Genomic DNA, 17,828 nt, shown 5'->3' with positions numbered 1-17,828 from the left:
CCTTAATGGTATGCATGGCTAGGATTAGAAAGGTCCTAGTAGTCATTAGGCTAGTAAACACCTATGAACCAATGTTTTGCTACAAAACTACAAATTTTATGAGGAACACACAAAACAAAATAATAATAATAATAATAATATGAAGCAAAAATCTAGATATGCTGTGAAAATCTGGACATTTGAGAGGTTTGCACAAGATTCTACCACAGTCTAAATATTATATGTATCCACATTACCGTACTACCCATTTTCAAGCTGAATTTTTTAAATTCTTATGCTTAGCCACTGATAACATTCAATTTCCCCTACATTTGTTTGAATGTGAACTGAACAAGCTTCAATGCATTTCAGTGATTAGTGAACTGAAACTGTGTCTGCAATAGGAAAACATTGTCAGTATTGTTTATGCTTCTGGTCTGGCTGTGATTCATGTTGATTATTTTGCTAATCCTTCATGGTCTTGTACCTGTGGAGTTAGTATACATAAGTATGAATTATGTATTTGTAAGTAAATGCATTTTTAAATCACTACCAGTGTAATGAAAATTCTGATAAAATCAAGAACACCAAACCATTAGCCAAGAACACACCAAACTACTACTTATTCTAGAAAGTCCAAATACATGTAAAGCATCAATGAAACAACAACAAAAGAAAAAAAAAGCAAAAGAACATTTGAAGGATACTTTTTGTGAGGCAGTATGACTACTAGTTCTGCAAGCACAGTCATTCCAAGAGTTGCCACTGCAAAAAGAAACAATTGTTTATTGCTGAAAGTGGTTTTCAGTGATATGAAGACACAGTAGCTGTACATTCTGAAATTAAAATCAACAAGCCAACATGAATCTTATGATTCTACGGTTTTGGCAGTTTAGGACTTGTTTTCATTAAGAAAAAGATTGGTAGAAAGGACATGACAAGATATCTGAACATGAGAGTTTGTCTTTGAGTGTTAATTTCTCTGATTTCTAGTTGATTTCATAATTTGGCACCCAACTGTTGAAATAATTGCATGATAACGATTTTCCTGTGATGACCTAACCTGCTTTAATTATTGCTGATATCACATTTTGCAGTTTAATTACTGTTTGAATATTTAATAATAGCTTAAATGGAAGTTGTCCTTCATGTATGAATTTTGCTGTCATTTTACTATTTTGTAGTTAAGTAGTTAACTATATAGGTAGCAATTTCCACTGTATATTTTCATGTTGCTCTATGAGAAGATCACCATTGTGTCAATGTTGTATCTACATGTAATGCCTGCTATACGTTACATGGACTGCCCGGTTGGGTGAGATGTCATTCTCTTCTCAGGATGAACTAGCCATTGTGATCATTCAGACCTATTCTCTCTTGTCACATTCTGCAGTGTTTAGGTTACTAATTAATACCATGTTATCTGGATCACAATTATTGCATTATCTTTGTGCAACATGGAACATACCTCTCAACCTCTTAGCACAACATAACAGGGCAAATCCAAATATAATGGGGTAACAAAGCTCCAAAATCAAGAATATTTTTTAAATGTCGTTCTGATAAAAAATAGAAAATGGTTAGAATAATGGATTTTGCATTAACACATATTTTCTGATGGATTTGTAGTCAGAAACTCAAATGTCTGCAATTATTAGGTCAATGCAGTCATCAATGATATGTCAGAAAACCACAAATTTTTGAGGAACATATAAAAAAATGAAGCAAAAAAACTTGACATTCTTCAAAAATCTGGATGAACAGTTGAAAGGTATGCTATGGTGCCATGTGTAATAGAACTGCTGAAGTTCTCTTAGATTTATCTTTTAATGGTATAGGGTAGGGTACCTGCATTTGACTTCTGATAGTCCATCTATGGATAATATTAACATATTGATGCAAAAGTGGTTGGAAATATTCATCAGTTTATTTGTGGAGGGAAAGGACCTTCAGCCTAGGAAGAAATTAATGAGAGGCTAGATTATATGCCTAGTTGAAAAGGTGTATTATTTATGTGCTGTACAAAGATTCCTAAATATTTCTTTTAGTTCATATGTGGAAATTAATTTTGGAGCATGGCTTTATCTTTGTCTGAAATATGGTCTGTTGTGTTGCAAGTCTGATGGCATAGCTAGTGTCAGGTTCCACCCAAAAGCAAAAATGATTCATAATCTGCTAGAGCCTTTAGTAATTGTGGGAACAGTATATATTACAAAATGACCATAAACGTGATCGTCTGAACTGGTTATGTGAGTGTGATCAAATAAAAGTGCCCTTCATCCATTTATTTCTATGTCAGAGGTAACGTTTTTATTTGCTTGACAATTATAACTACTCCCCTGCAGCCTGAACAATCATCAAAGTGGCATTTAATTCCTTACTTTGAACTGTCAGACAACAGGAATTTTTTCTGTATGCATGCAATCTTTGATGTTGCATGCCATAAATATTTCATGAGAAATGGTGTAAAGAAGTGTTGTTACATTTGCATGGTCTGTTCCTAGGAAGCATGACAATATGCTGTCTTTATTATCCACTTTTCCATGTTGATTGATTGTATATATCCTCACCCCAGTTCTTTCCACATGTACATGTGCTATGTTCTTGAATCATTATGTCCCTCTACTTTATCCCTCATGTAATACTGAAGATTTTCTAACCCCCCCCTACACATTTACTAAGTATTAATCTTTAAAAGGAAAGAGATAATTTCTTTTCTACAGTATTGAACAATGAAGTAACCCAAGTTTGATGTCTAAATTAACAATTAAAGGAGAAATGACCCAAGTATTTGCAAGTGTAATACAATTGGATTTAAAAAAAAAAATCTGCATGATATATGTGTAAATATTTCAGTTATTCTGAGTAACTTTACCTCATGTAATTCTTAATAGAATATGTACCATATTGACTAATACTCTATCTAACTAAATTATTTCTTCTGGGGGTAAAAGTTCTGAAAATGTAATATATACCTATTAATATCTAAGCGTGATTACTTAAGAACAATAATAAATTGATATACAAATATTTAGATGAAGTTATCTTTTTTTTTTTCCTTTTTTCTTATATGTTTTTGACTGGTTATTCAGCTTGATTTATATACTATTTTCAATAAAAGCTGAGAGGAAAAGTTTAACGGTAGTATAACGAATGGAAAAATAATGATCTATGATAAAAAAAAGTTTAAAAACTGTTTGATGCACACAAAGCATAACTGCAGTATTAGAAAATATTATAGTGTGAAACTGAATAATATGTAATATTTGTATAGGACAGCTGAGTCAATTACAAACGCTGCATATTGTAGAATGTCATTTCACAGCTGCATTTCCTTATTGAATGCATGAGTTTTACTGATACAGTGTGTATGTGTGTGTGTGTGTGTGTGTGTGTGTGTGTGTGTGTGTGTGTGTGTGTGTGTGTGTGTGTGGGTGTGTGTGTCAATGTGATGGTTAATTACAAATGCATATTTTTCTCTTCTACTCAATTTGTACTTATGGATAAAGAAATGCTTACCGAATGAATTTCATGGAAATACAGGACATATATATCAACATTATGCTGCAAAGCAAACTGAACATAAACTCAAGGTACCAATTTTTAAAACAGAAAAAATGTAACAAAAGTATATCTTCAGTAAGAAGTATTTCTCTTATGCTTTCTCTATGTTCACATGAAGATACATTCTCGGCATCAGTATAACATTACAAACATCTAAAATGTTGCTTAAATCACTATTGTCACAGTGGTGTCAGTATATCACACATACCTCTCAACCTCTTAGTAAAAGAAATCTGGATATAAGTTATGGGGGAACCAAGGCCCCAAAATAGTGACTTTTTTTAAATATTGCTCATATAAACTTAGAAAACTGATAAAATAACAGGTTATTTAGTAGCATGAATTTTCTGAAAGCTATGAAGTCTGAAACTCAAATGTGTAGCATTATTTTCTGACGCCAATCTTCAATAATTTGTCAGAAAACCAAAAAAATTATGAAGAAGCGATACAAAATATGAGGCAAAAATGAGGCAAAAATCTGGACATTTTGAAAAAATCTGGACAGTTGAGAGGTATGATATCACATAAGAAAGATCACTTGCTTTAAGCAGCCTTCTGTTGACCCATTTAGGATTTTTGGTGGAGTACTCCTGCAAGATGTCTGTCAGAATAAGATGCTCTGACACTAGCCTGGACAAGTAGCTCCTATACTGCAGGGAAGCAATTGTGTATATAGATTTCTCATAGCAGAAACCCCATTTTCTACATGAAACTGATTTTTTGTGTGAATGAAAAAGCACATTTCTTTATCAGTTTTTGATTTTTGATACGTGTTTCAAACTAGGCATCAATTAACTGCTCTAATAACTATGTTAATTATATATATATATATATATATATATATATATATATATATATAGATAGATAGATATTTTTTTTTTTTACTTGTACAGAAGAAGAGTTATATTTATATGGTACTAAATTAGTATGTGGTGTGCTTTCTAAAAGGAAATACTTTTGACCAGAGTGGAAAGAAGTTTAAAACTAATAAATGATAGTACAGTGTCTCTTAGTAACATTTAAACTATGGCATAACAAGTGTGCCATAATCACATATCTCCATCAGAAGCAATTGTGTTAAGCAGATTATTAACTCTTTTGGTTCTTAGAAACTGAAGGTATATTTAAATCATTGTAGTAAGTTAAAAAAAACCCTTTACTTGTAAAACATAACATCATGGCAAGATACTCTTTCTTGTTGCATTTTCTTACAAAGCTGGCATTGTCACAGTCAACCATGCTTGTTCTGTTCGTCACAAACCACAGCCAAAACTAACCTTTCGTCTGACATTGGTCATGCCTTCTGGGTTGGCATCAATTAACCCTGCAAACAGCCTTATATTACTTTGGCATGATGTGTCTTTCCATGCTTGTGTTAAGCCTGTCATTAATATTTACTACTCATTTATTTTGGTTACGGATTTCATTACCTGTTTAGATTTTTGTCTGATTTTTTTCCCCTTTTCAGAATTTAAGTCAGCTCTTGCTTACTATTGCCTTCACTAAAAGATCTCCTATTCAGAACTTGGATAGGTACCTGTACAGAAGCAAACTAATTTCACCTGTTCCTGACTTTCAACATCCCTAATCACAAGTGTATTGTGTAGTTTCACTTAGTGCATAGCGTTTAGGCCACCTTTATAGTTATGATTTCTAGTTTATGACCCTGTTTGTCTATGGAAACTTCTTTTTGAATTTATGTTCAAGCAATTTGTTGTATATCTTGTTTAATTTGTTTCTCAATATTCTAACCACTGTATGTTGCATCCTTTGTAAAACTCTGATTTTACTCCTTTTATATGTTATGTGCTCTTTGTACAAAATAGCTATGTTTATATCATTTTTTATTATTTTTATTTTTTTTAATAATTTTTACTATGTATCTGGAGCTTTTCTCCCTGGGCCTCTACTGAAAATGGTAAACTTGTGTGCAATCAGACTAACCCGGTAAAGAAATGGAAAATAAATAAAATAAATCAATAAATAAATAAATAAATACTATCTAATTGTGTAAGGTACTTAACCAGACAGTCCTTAAAAGTTACTCTTGTAAAGACACAGACCTACTGGGTTTACTCAGTTAGTAAATTAATAAAATACATGTAATTTAAAGAAAATGCTTTCATAAAATGAATGCCTCGGATATGGACTTTTTGTTTAGTCACATGGGAAATTTCAAACAGTTGACAGCGCTGTGTAGGTTCAGACTGCAGCTACATTTAAAAAAAAAACTTGAAGTGGAATCCTGATCATGGAAACATGTATTATGACAGATTATATCAAAAAACAAACATGAAGCCCTGCCATGTCACTGTACTGGAAAATAAAACGTATATTCAGCAGCATTCATAAAAACACTGACAGTGAAACATCTTCAAGATGCATGAGAACTGTTGACTGCACTGCTTGTCATAAAGCACTGTCTGACAGCTGAGAACTTCTGACAGCTTATCTGAGTGGGGAAGCAATTAAGGCTCTGCTATGGAGTAGCTAAAGTTCAAGAGAAGAGGCACGGACTCAACCATCCACAAAAGTACTGCTTTTCAAACTGTCTCTGATTGTTCAAAGCAGGTTTTTGAAAAAGGCAAGCACCAGTTGTCATGGCAACCTCCAAATCTATGGCATTCACTAGCTCAAATTATTATGAAAGATATTATACAGAGATAACATTTTTATTAGGTTCTAGTATTCTACAGTGAACCAATGATGCTCCGTCGAAAGCTGAAAAGCTGTCGATATGTCAAGAGTAGTATTTTTGGACTATTCTTTTTAGATATAATGGTGGGAAATAGTGCATGGATAACTAACTATAAAGATGATTACAAGCCAGGTAACATAATTAATTCAAAAAAAGATGCAGATGTTCTACAAAACGGTATACAAAAAATACACAACTGCTGTAGCAGTAATGATGACACATTTAATGTCAGTGAATGTAGCTTTATGCAACTTGGCAAAAAACTGTCTCAATTGCAAAGTAAATGTTCCAGACTCCAAATCATATAATATATTACTATTAAATATCTAGAAACAGTAGATGCCAACAAACTGAGCATTGACAAGTAGTCAGAAAAGCATTTTCTGTACCCCATGCATATTCTAAAACATGTCTAGTCACCCCATGGAGATCTGTGCAATAATTTATGCCTCACTGATCTGACCTATTACTGAATACATTGCTGATTCAAGGAAATTGAAAAAGTATGATTCTTTACTGCAAAAATCATAGTGCTGAAAAACTTGATCTGTTCAAGAAAGTCTTAAAAACTTGTCATTGTATTCTCTTTCTTGCAGTTCTTAGAGGTGATCTGTACCTGGTGCATAAAACAATGCCTGTTTCAGTTCTGTTTGAAAATCTATGCATGGAATACATCACTAAGGGAACCTATTACCAAAAATGTCAGTAATGGAAAAGAATAACAGGTCCATTACATAATTTCTCTAAGTCTGCAGAACAAGCTTCCCCTTATAGTCAGAAGTCAATCAGTACCTTCCTTCAAAAATAATCATAATATATGCAAAAGTAAAAAAATAGCAATATGGATTACAGTAATCAAACACTTTGAAGGCCACTAGGATGTCACTTGGCAACTGAACCTATAACCTTATTATTCTATGGCTGAGACTCTGCACTAAGTTGACTGAATTGCAGATCATTTTAATAACCTTGTTGTTCAAAGTGCTAAAGAGCAGATGAGTTTTATAAACTTGCTAGAGACAGCACATAACCTTATTCTTTCAAATCAGTTTTAGAGTGTTAATTTCTTGCAGTTACTTCATTAATTTAGGATGAAATTTCTACAAACATTTGCATAGCTGTCTCTTAAACTGTGTGTAAGTGAATTTCTGTGAAGTCAAAAATGAAGTTGAATTTTATTTTCCTTCAGATCTAACAAAAGACATGCACTGTATCAATAAAAGAAGTTTCATTCAGTTACTTTTTCTTAAAGATGTAAAATATATCCACGTGTATATTCACGTGTATACAAATACCCCTAGACATAGCCATACACAAACATGCCTGCTCACATCTGCAGACATGCATATGCAAATGTATAATAAAATGATACAGATATGAAATGTAATCATTCTACATGAATAGTTTGTACGTCAGCAAGTAGTTTAATCCAACCAAGGATATAGACAAATAGAGAAAGACAATTAGATAAACAGAGTATCTGTTTAACTGGCTCCCTATTATGCTGTCACAGACGCAGGTTGTCGAATGCATCTTTGTAGAACTGAAAAGCACAAAAAGGCAAAATAGCGAAGCGGCTTTTCAGCAAATTCTTTCCCTGGGAAACAATTTGTTTGACCGCTTTCGCTACTTTGCATTTTCAGCACTGTAGTGCGATCTTGGAGTTGGTATATTTAAGTAGGGGGGATGTGGGGGACACAGCCTCCCATGTTGGGGTGTGTGGGGGCGAAGCCCTCAACATTATGTAATGTTTTACTTTTTTTTTGGTTCAGAACAGCGATTTTTTTTCCCTTGGAAAAAAATCGCTGTTCTGATATTTCGACGTTGTAAACTTTCGCTTACATGGGGTCAATTATGTGTGGTTCGCTCTTCTGTGCATGCGATATCATAATATAGACCCATTTAACTCTGTGTAATACCCATGAAATCCCCATTCCTACCCCCAGGTACAGTTAACAGTTTTTGAGAATTACCTTGACATTTTCGACAGACCCAGCAAGACTAAATCTAATGAAACTATTAGACAAAAAAATCATGCACACACATATATACAGATATACACACACATAAACTCAGTTGCTGTAAAACATTGGTTACTGTGCATCATTTTATTTTGTGCAGTTCTTTTTTCACCATCTGTTTAATTGCAAAAGTTGCCGATTGTATGTGTTTTATTCTCTGAGACAGCTTTGGGGCTTTGTCTTCAATGGTTGCATGTAGCTGTGTGACACAGACAATATTTTGTGAAAAAGTCTAGCCTCTAAGTGCAATTTTTGAAAAGTACTTTTGAGTGGCTTTGCATTCATTTTAACAGAGAATCAAATCCATTAGGACTTGATAGGTTTTTCAGCAAGCTTACAGGTTCAGTATTACTTTTATTAATAGAACAGTATTAAAAATAGGCATACATATACTGCATAACTGTAGAGTTCTCACAGAGGACAGGTATAAAGTTAAATTTCCAGAGAAGCTGATGGAAATTCAAATAGTCACACCCTACTGTTTAGGCTAATTCAATTTTTACCCCTACCTGAAAGAAAATGGTTCTACTGGCACTCTTTAACTGAAGAATCTAATAACGCAAAAACAGAAAAAACAAATGTAATGAACTGTTCGGAAGGTAGATTCTGAAAATGAATTCCATCAAAAGAGCAAGCCACAATGCTATAATGTTTCTGGAAACTGGATATTCAGTTTTCTGCAAATGGCATAGACAGATGTCTCAGCTCTCTGACTAAAATAATGAAGAGTGAAAATATTTCTAGGTAACTGGCCAGTTTACTTCCTGTGTGTTTCTGGTATCTTCCTTTTGGAATACTATCTATGATCTAAAATCACCTACCACTAATCAGAGAGTTTGACTTTCGCAATTCATAGATGTCACACCTCTGGTGGTTCTCATGGTAACTGGTGACATTTTTGCATCTGGTAGGTTTTTGTCACCTGCCAGCCTTTTTGAATAATTCTTCAAAGTCCTTGTTTTCTCCCTTGTTTTGCTAAGATTCATTTTATGTCACTATACTTCTTGGATTCATATATTTCACTCTCAATACTGTGTACTATTCAGCATGCTGCAAAGCAGATGTAAGAAAACTTAGCTGTTTATAGACCCCCCCATCCCTGCCACAGATTATGGAACAGCTCCTAATTCTTAATGTCATGATTGTTTCTGCCCCATATTATGGAACAGCTCCTAAGTCTTAAAGGCATGATTGTCCATGCTCCATATTATGGAACAGCTCCTAATTCTTAATGTCATGATTGTTTCTGCCGCATATTATGGGACTGCTCCTAAGTCTTAAAGGCATGACTGTCCATGCTCCATATTATGGAACAGCTCCTAAGTCTTAAAGGCATGACTGTCTCCGCCCCATATTATGAAACAGCTCCTAAGTCTTAAAGGCATGATTGTCCATGCTCCATATTATGGAACAGCTCCTAAGTCTTAAAGGCATGACTGTCTCTGCCCCATATTATGAAACAGCTCCTAAGTCTTAAAGGCATGATTGTCCATGCTCCATATTATGGAACAGCTCCTAAGTCTTAAAGGCATGACTGTCTCTGCCCCATATTATGAAACAGCTCCTAAGTCTTAAAGGCATGATTGTCCATGCTCCATATTATGGAACAGCTCCTAAGTCTTAAAGGCATGATTGATTTTGCTAGTCTCAAAAGTGACAGACATGTATGTCTGCTAAAGGTGTTCGAACCTAAGAATGTTACTCTTTTCAGTTAGCCAGCCTGCATATAGTGGTATGCCTTCTTTGCACTAAAGTATTGCATATGTATTTCAAATAGCTGCAGACCCACATTATGCAGTAGTAGCTCAACATTCTGGCCTTTATTTCTGTCTAGCCCATTTAAAGGGATATATTCATAACAACAGGGAATATTCTGCCACATAGATAAGGCTATATATTATTGCAAGTCTGTGACTTCTCCTGATGTTTTTATTATAACTGTACAGTACTCCTTCCAAAGCAAAATCCTGGACTTGGGTACACTGACAAATGTTTATTTCCATAAGGAGACTGTTGGAAAAAATTACAGCTGTAGTCACATTTAACTAAAAGAGTGGTCTCTTTTTACAAACATCTTAAGCATTCATAGATGAGTCCAAGACTGTGTTGCTTAGATAAATTTGAGAGCTCTGATTAAGTATACAGTATACATTTGGTAATGACTGAGAATCTTTCCATAAGCATGCAGTGCTAAGAACTATCATAAATTCCCTCTTATGTATAGGAAGGACCAAGTTCTAATGGGGTACTGCTTAGCAGGCAATATTTGTCTGCTATCCTTAATCCCAGACAGTTCAAAACAGAATTCAGTGGCATTCAATAGCCTTTATTGTCATACCTTCTACTCTGAATCAACCTATTAATGCCAATATTGTCAGCACAGTTCTGCCTTGTCTGGAAATATCATCACCACAAATGGCCAAAATAGTTAACTCCCCAGCTTGAACTAGTATACATATTACCAGTACTCTAAATGTGTCTCTGGTATCATTAATCCAAAATGGCGTTAATCCAAGTGAACATAAACAAAATAGGCAGACAAAGTTAGTGCTACCCCTCATTATAGAAGTTAGAAGTGGCTTCTGGTGGCCTTTTGACAGTTTGGGATGATTATTTATAATTCACATAACATGCACTGCTAAATGATAGCTTTCCTGTGCACAGATAAGCATCAGTCAGCAATTACGTTTCGTGTCATTTACATGGCGTCATATCTTACCATTCTTTTCTACAAGTCATTACCAGCACAAAGTCTCCAAATGCCGCCAGGCTGGGTAGTTATGTTTCATTCTGTAATCACGATAACATGCCTTTCTCCATTACTCTATGCCTGAGTTGGTTTGGTACTCCTCATGGAACTTGTTATATTGACACTTTATGCCACATCACAAACATTCTGATAACCAAGAGCATCTCAGCATGTCTGTGATGACATCCTGTGTCTCCAGCACACTGTGAGTGGCAGCTGGTTAGAACTGAGCAAGTTATCTACAGATATTCCTAATCAGGCCTCTCTGTCAAAACCAGGCTTCCTCAAGGACATGGAGGGATTCTTCCTATGTCTCTTATTCTTGAGATTTCAAATTGTAATGAGCCCACAGTCTTAAAGCTTAATCTTGTTACTGTGATAGAGTCTGTACTTACATCTCTTCCCTAAGAGTTACTTCTTGGAGGTCACATCATTCAGCTATTTGGGGGTACTTTTAGTACAATGCACTTTGATGAGTAGAATGTGATCTGTCACGGCTGTCCCTGAACCTCTGACAACACTAGATCATGTTTTATGCTGTTCTACTGCCTTGATCAGCATACTCCTAAGGTAACGGAATAATCGTTCTAAATCTTACCCTGATGCTCTGTACACACTGCCCAAAATCATTCACTTCTGAGTTGCATGCATGCTTCCTTAAATATGAATATAATTAATCAATTATCACTTCAACCTATTAGCATACAATAGAAGTGGTAAAAATGAGAGAACGTCTGCTGAAAAGGCCGTTACTCATTTATTTATTTATTTAACATTTCCTCATTTTAAATAAACAGAACCCCTTGGTTTTCCTAATAGTATTTTTTACATGCACTTCTCTTTTTAATGATGAGAAAACTCTCACTTTCTGTCATTCTGTATGTATATATATATATATATATATATATATATATATATATATATATATAGTGGATCTGGAGATCTGAAAAGTAGATGCCAAACAATAGAAGTGCCAGTACTAAGCCCTGCAGAATGCCACTGGTTACACCTTCATATTCTCTGAGGAAGCACCTGCTACCCTCAGTGTATGGGTTCTTTCTTTTAACCTATTTGCTATTCATCTTACTACATTAGGATGTATTTGAAGTGGCTTTATTTGTTTAGTACACAAGTATAAGGAATGGTATCAAATGCTGGAATGGTATCAAATGCTTTGGCCAAACTGAGGTATGTTATGTGTACAGCATAACTGCTGTTAACAGCCTCTGTTACCCTTTCAAAGACATTCACCAGATTCATTAGACAGGATCTACCCTTGACAAAGCCAAACTACTGCAGGTCTGATAAGGTTTTTAATGTCACAGTTAATCAGGTCTCTTATGATATGTTCAATGGCTATGCAGATAAGTTTTGTCAAACAGATGTGCTTATAATTTCCAGGATCAGTGAAGTGGCCACCCTTGTGAAGGGGCATCACAACTGTTGTGCACCATTCCTCATGGGCAGATTGAATAGTTTAAGGAGTGGACCTGCAAATGTCTGTTTATGACTATTTATTAAGTAGCCAAGTATATTTTCAGGACCCATGGTTTTAGTCTGGGAAGCACCTTCATTATATATTCTTGGTGATGATAGGAGTCTGAGTTCTTCGAGGATAAATGGGCTTTATGAGAAGTTTACAATTAATCTCTTTGCTAGTATGGAATGAGCAGAAACACACTAGTAAAACAAGCAGGTCCGTGCCAGAAGAAACATCAGCTTTATTTACAAAACCAAAACTGACTAAGTGCTTTCACTCACCATTGGGTTCTTCAGAGTCAGTGAATCATACAACTATAATTGCTTAAATACTTATTTAAATACTTAATTAAAACAATAAATCATAAGAGTACATTGAATATAATTAAAAATTAACCCTCCAATGTCCAAATTCAGCTTAAACCCCTGTACTTGTTGAAATAGCATAAGCAAACAGCTTAGTAATGTCAAACATATTAATAAATGTAACACTGTTGATTTATGTAGTTTCTAATAAAATAATAATAAAATAATAGGTGATCATGAAATATTATACAAATATAATGTATACTAAATAAACAGATTTTAGTTTTAATACACAAGCTATAGAAACACTATCATTATTGCCTGGTGCATTAGATGCATCCAGGCGTAGCTGCCACAGGCATTCCCTGACCTCTAGTAGGGTTTTGAACTCGCTCCCAAAATCCTTTGTATTTAGCTTGTCAATAAAAAAATTAAAAATTTTTAGCTAGTACAAACATTGCTGTGACTGAATGGGGCGTTAGTTGTTTTCTTATTCCTAATGTCCCTAATATGTTCTAAAATACGAAGTCTCAGCTTTCTTATAGTCATCCCCACATAGAACGCAGTGCATGATAGGCATGTAGTCACACAGCCAACCATCCTTGTGCTGCAGTTACAATATCCTGGACATCTTAGTGTTCTTTTGTAACTGCAAACTTGTACATATGGTCCATCATTTACATATTTACACACACTGCATGCACCGCATTTATTCATATGTGAGGGTCTGTTGTCATAGTTTGTGGGGTTTTTCTCAAATAATTCTTTTAAAATAAAACCTCTACTATTAATGAACTTAGGAGCTGTACCTATTATATCTTTGATGTCTGGAGTAAATAACACTATCCCATACGGCATTAATAATGTTTCTAACTTTAGCCCCTGTTGGATTAAATTCCAACACCATACAAGGAGAATAATTTTGACCAGAGATATCATTAACATAGGTGTTGTCATTGTCCAGTTTTCTGTTGTTGTCCATGAGGATGGGCATGAAATCACTAGATCTTCTCCCCTCAATCTCTATACTGCATTTGTAAAGTAGATCCATTGGGTATCCTCTGTCCCTAAACATATCTACTAATTTTGTCATTTCTGTTTTAAAAAAGGAATCTTGACTTATTAACCTGGATATTCGTATCATTTGCCCCTTAACCACATTTTTCTTTTGGTGGTCAGGGTGATAACAGTTGCAATGCAAAAAGGAATTGCTGTGTGCTTTTTTATGAAAAATCTTGGAATGTATTAGTTTGTCCTCTATATATAACTGTATACCCAGGAACTCAATTTGGTGTTTATCGATGTGACTTGTAAATTTCAAAAACTCAGTTGTTTGATTCAAATAACTGATAAATGCCTCCACCTTGTTTTGGGAGCCCTTCCAAAAAATCAGAATATCATCCAGATATCATAGATATAACATCATTTGGACTTATATTCAGATTTAAAAACAAAATTCTGCTCCCAATCTGCCAAAACCAAGTTGGCATAAATTAGTGCATATCTGGCTCCCATCACAAACTGATTGGTCTGTTTATAGTACTCGCCATCAAAGAATATGAAATTATTATGTAGTACCATGTCTAATAATTCTGAGAAAAGGCTTCTCTTTACTTGATGTAAATTATTATATTTCAACAGGCTCATCAAGAATGGGTTGGAAAGAAAGCAAAATAAAATTATTAGAGACACATTAGAATGCAAAGAAAAAAGGGCATATCCCTCCCAAAGAAGGGACTTCAATATGGGAGATGACAATCTGAACCCTGAGCCTGGTAGGGATCTTAGAGATGAATTACGGGTTGTGCAAACAGATACAGGAGACCACAATGATGTTTTTTAGACAGTGGGCAACGACTGAGGCACTCAGACCGGATAAGGAACTGGGTGCAATATCAGAGTTACGCGGATACGAGAAACCCGATGCGGCAGAATTACCAACCGGGGTGGAGATGGGGAGGTCAATGCCAAACGCGTTACAATCATTGGCACAATCACCAGATGCATTCTTTGACTATCTGGTCCATAAAGCTTTTGTTTATTAAATCTAGGATTTAGCCATATCCTGCATTTGATGTATAAGTGTCAGTTTATTGAGTGTTTTTGCTTAAGGGAGTTCTTCAGGTATATTTAGGAACTTAACCTGATTTTCAGGGGACATAGAGGGAGTCTTGTAACATACTATGAACTGATGGTTCTATTTGGTATGATTTGTATCTGAATGAGTCAATGCCAAAGATACGTGTCTGGAGTGTTTCTCCCCAGGCCTCTGCTAAAAATGGGCTCTGTCCCAGTCAAACTTTCCCGGTAAACAAATGTTAAATAAATATAATAAAAAATTGTGGGTCTCTAGGAATTTCCCTGTAGGTGATGTGGTCATACACAAATATTGAGATTCTGTTACAGTTACCATTGCATGGAAGGCACAAAACCCAGTCTTGGAGTGTTATTATCTGACCATTTAAACCAAGTTTCGGTAATCACTCACACATGGATGCTAATCAAGTGCAGGATGGAATCCAGGATGGACATTTTGTTAAGACTCTTGGTATTGAGCAGAGACACCTTGATATGGTCTTGTGTTTTTAATTTTTTTTTGTTAAGTTTGGACATCCATTAGACTTTGCTAAAAAGACACTATGGGGGCAGCAAATGCTTTAGCCAGTATATAGAAGGCTTTAAATTAGAAAGCAACAGGACTGGACAGCTTCCCATACCAGGGAGAAACATACTGGATTTCCCTGTAATGACACCAACTATTTAGCCAGAAGTTGAAGCCAATTATCTTTTTTGTACATTGGCATCATTCTCAGAGATGGAAGGATTCTACTCAAAACCAAGGCCTTTCTTGCACTTGTGACATGCATAGAGAGTTCTGATATGGCTCTCTGCATCACCCTCAGGGTTTTGTACTCCAAGTCATTTAGCCCCGCATGGACTACCACCATGTTGTACTTCTCTTTGTTAGCTGTAAGAACCTGAAGGATCCTTGAAATGTCAGAGATACTGGCACCTGAAAGACATCTCATGATCACCCTGTTCCTGTCCAGCCTAGTGAGAGCTGAATCAGTGTGTCTGCCTATGGAGTCACTGATTACTAAGAAGTAAATTTTTGTAGAATGGTTTGGAGTAGTGGATTTGACATGATTTGCATCCTGGTGACTCTTTGTTGTGGATGTACCAATGGATGATGTGGTGTGTGGCTTTCACTGAGACCTAGCCCTAATGGGTCTAGGAACTAGGAAGCTTAGGCAAGACCTACATATAAATAGCTAGATATATGTGCACATATATATGTATTTATATATATATATATATATATATATATATATATATATATATATATATTTATATGTATATGGGATCACTACATAATCTCAAAAGTTTAAAATACTGAATTTAAAACTTTCGAGACTATGTAGCCGAAACCCCTAATTACCAAAAGACCAGAAGCACGAATTTCAAAATTCCGATCATCGGGAGTTTGACATTTGCGCTTCTGGTGTTGCGGTATGGTGGAAGGTCAGGTAAGTATCTATGCTTAAATGTGTTGGTTAGGGTTTAGTGTGTAAGTGTGTGTTGTGACTGTGATGTGTGTATGTGTGTGTGTGTGTGTGTGCGCACGAGGGGAATGTAGGTGTGTGGTGGTGTTTCGTGTGTTTGTGTATGTAGTGCGAACTCGGAGTTAGAATATTTAAGTAGGGGAGTGTGGGGGCAGAGCCCTCCACATGGGAGGTGCATGGGGGGATTGCCCCCCCTGCTTGTCTGTAGTTTAGGTTTGTGCGTTTGTGTTCTGGGGGACAGTGTGTGTGTGTATGTGTATGTGTGTGGTATATGTTGAGGGTAGTTTTCAGTAGTATGAATTTCGCGGTTATGATGTTTCGGTATTTTAGTGTTTTGGGTATTTGGTCTCGAGATTTTGGGCGTCGGTAGTTTGGGTTTTCGGGATTTAGTAGTGCTTATATATATATATATATATATATATATATATATATATATATATATATATATATATATATAGTAATCATCCAAACATACAGTCACTGGAAAACATAAATCTATGCTCTCTATAACCAAGGAAAAAAAAACGGTAGTGTTCTGCTACCTTCCTAATGTTGTCAACCCTTCGCATTTCAGTTCTTTGCAATCTTATTGCTCCCTTTCCTTTACTTGTCTTTCTTCATCCTCATGTAAAAGTAATATGTATCTCTTGAGATCATTCCTTCTTCACTCTTCACACCACTCTCATCCATCTAAATGGAAATCTGCTAGACTAAACCTTATTCTTTGAGTAAAAACAAGCACAGTTTGTCTCAGTGCAATCTCCAGCATAAGAATGACTTGTAAACTATTAAAATTATTCAGCATTTTCTCATTTTGACATTGGTTTTATCAGTTATCTATGAATAATTTACAATGCCAGTGTCCTACTCTTTGTTTTCTTATTATGCATTATGTCATTCACTTGGGTCATATCTAAAAAGGGTCCAAAAAGGTCATTCCACTTACTGTGTACCTAATAACAAATGACTGTACAAGCTCTGAAACTGAAAAGGTTAAAGAAACACAATAATGTTAACCAGATAGTTGCAAAAAATGTAAATTCTTATGTATGTACATATTGCACTGTTGCTTCTTCTGTCACCTCACTGCTGTTTTGTCTGCCATCACACTTGAATTACAAATTGTGTATTACTGTACATCTATTAACTGGCTTGGTATTGGTGCTTTTTACCCCCAGGTTCCTCTGAAAATGGTTTCTATGCCCAGTCGGACATTCCCAGTAAACAAATGTAATATGAAATAAATGCATAAAATAATACCCACATATATATGAAGGGTATGACTGGCTAGCATTAAAAGGACTTAGGCCTCAAAATCATTAGACTGCAGGTCTTATCCTCATCTGGTATACGCTGGCTATACAATAGTAACTTCACCCAAGAGACCGAATGTTCCTTATCATAAGGAAACTGACATACTTCTCTACTCTAAGGCTTCATATCATAGCACTGACCTATCAGAATCATAG

This window comes from Protopterus annectens, chromosome 3.part1 (assembly GCF_019279795.1).
Source record: "Protopterus annectens isolate FY-2018-M chromosome 3.part1, PAN1.0, whole genome shotgun sequence".
Classification (NCBI taxonomy): domain Eukaryota; kingdom Metazoa; phylum Chordata; order Ceratodontiformes; family Protopteridae; genus Protopterus; species Protopterus annectens.
Note: the sequence above shows the minus strand (reverse complement) of the source record.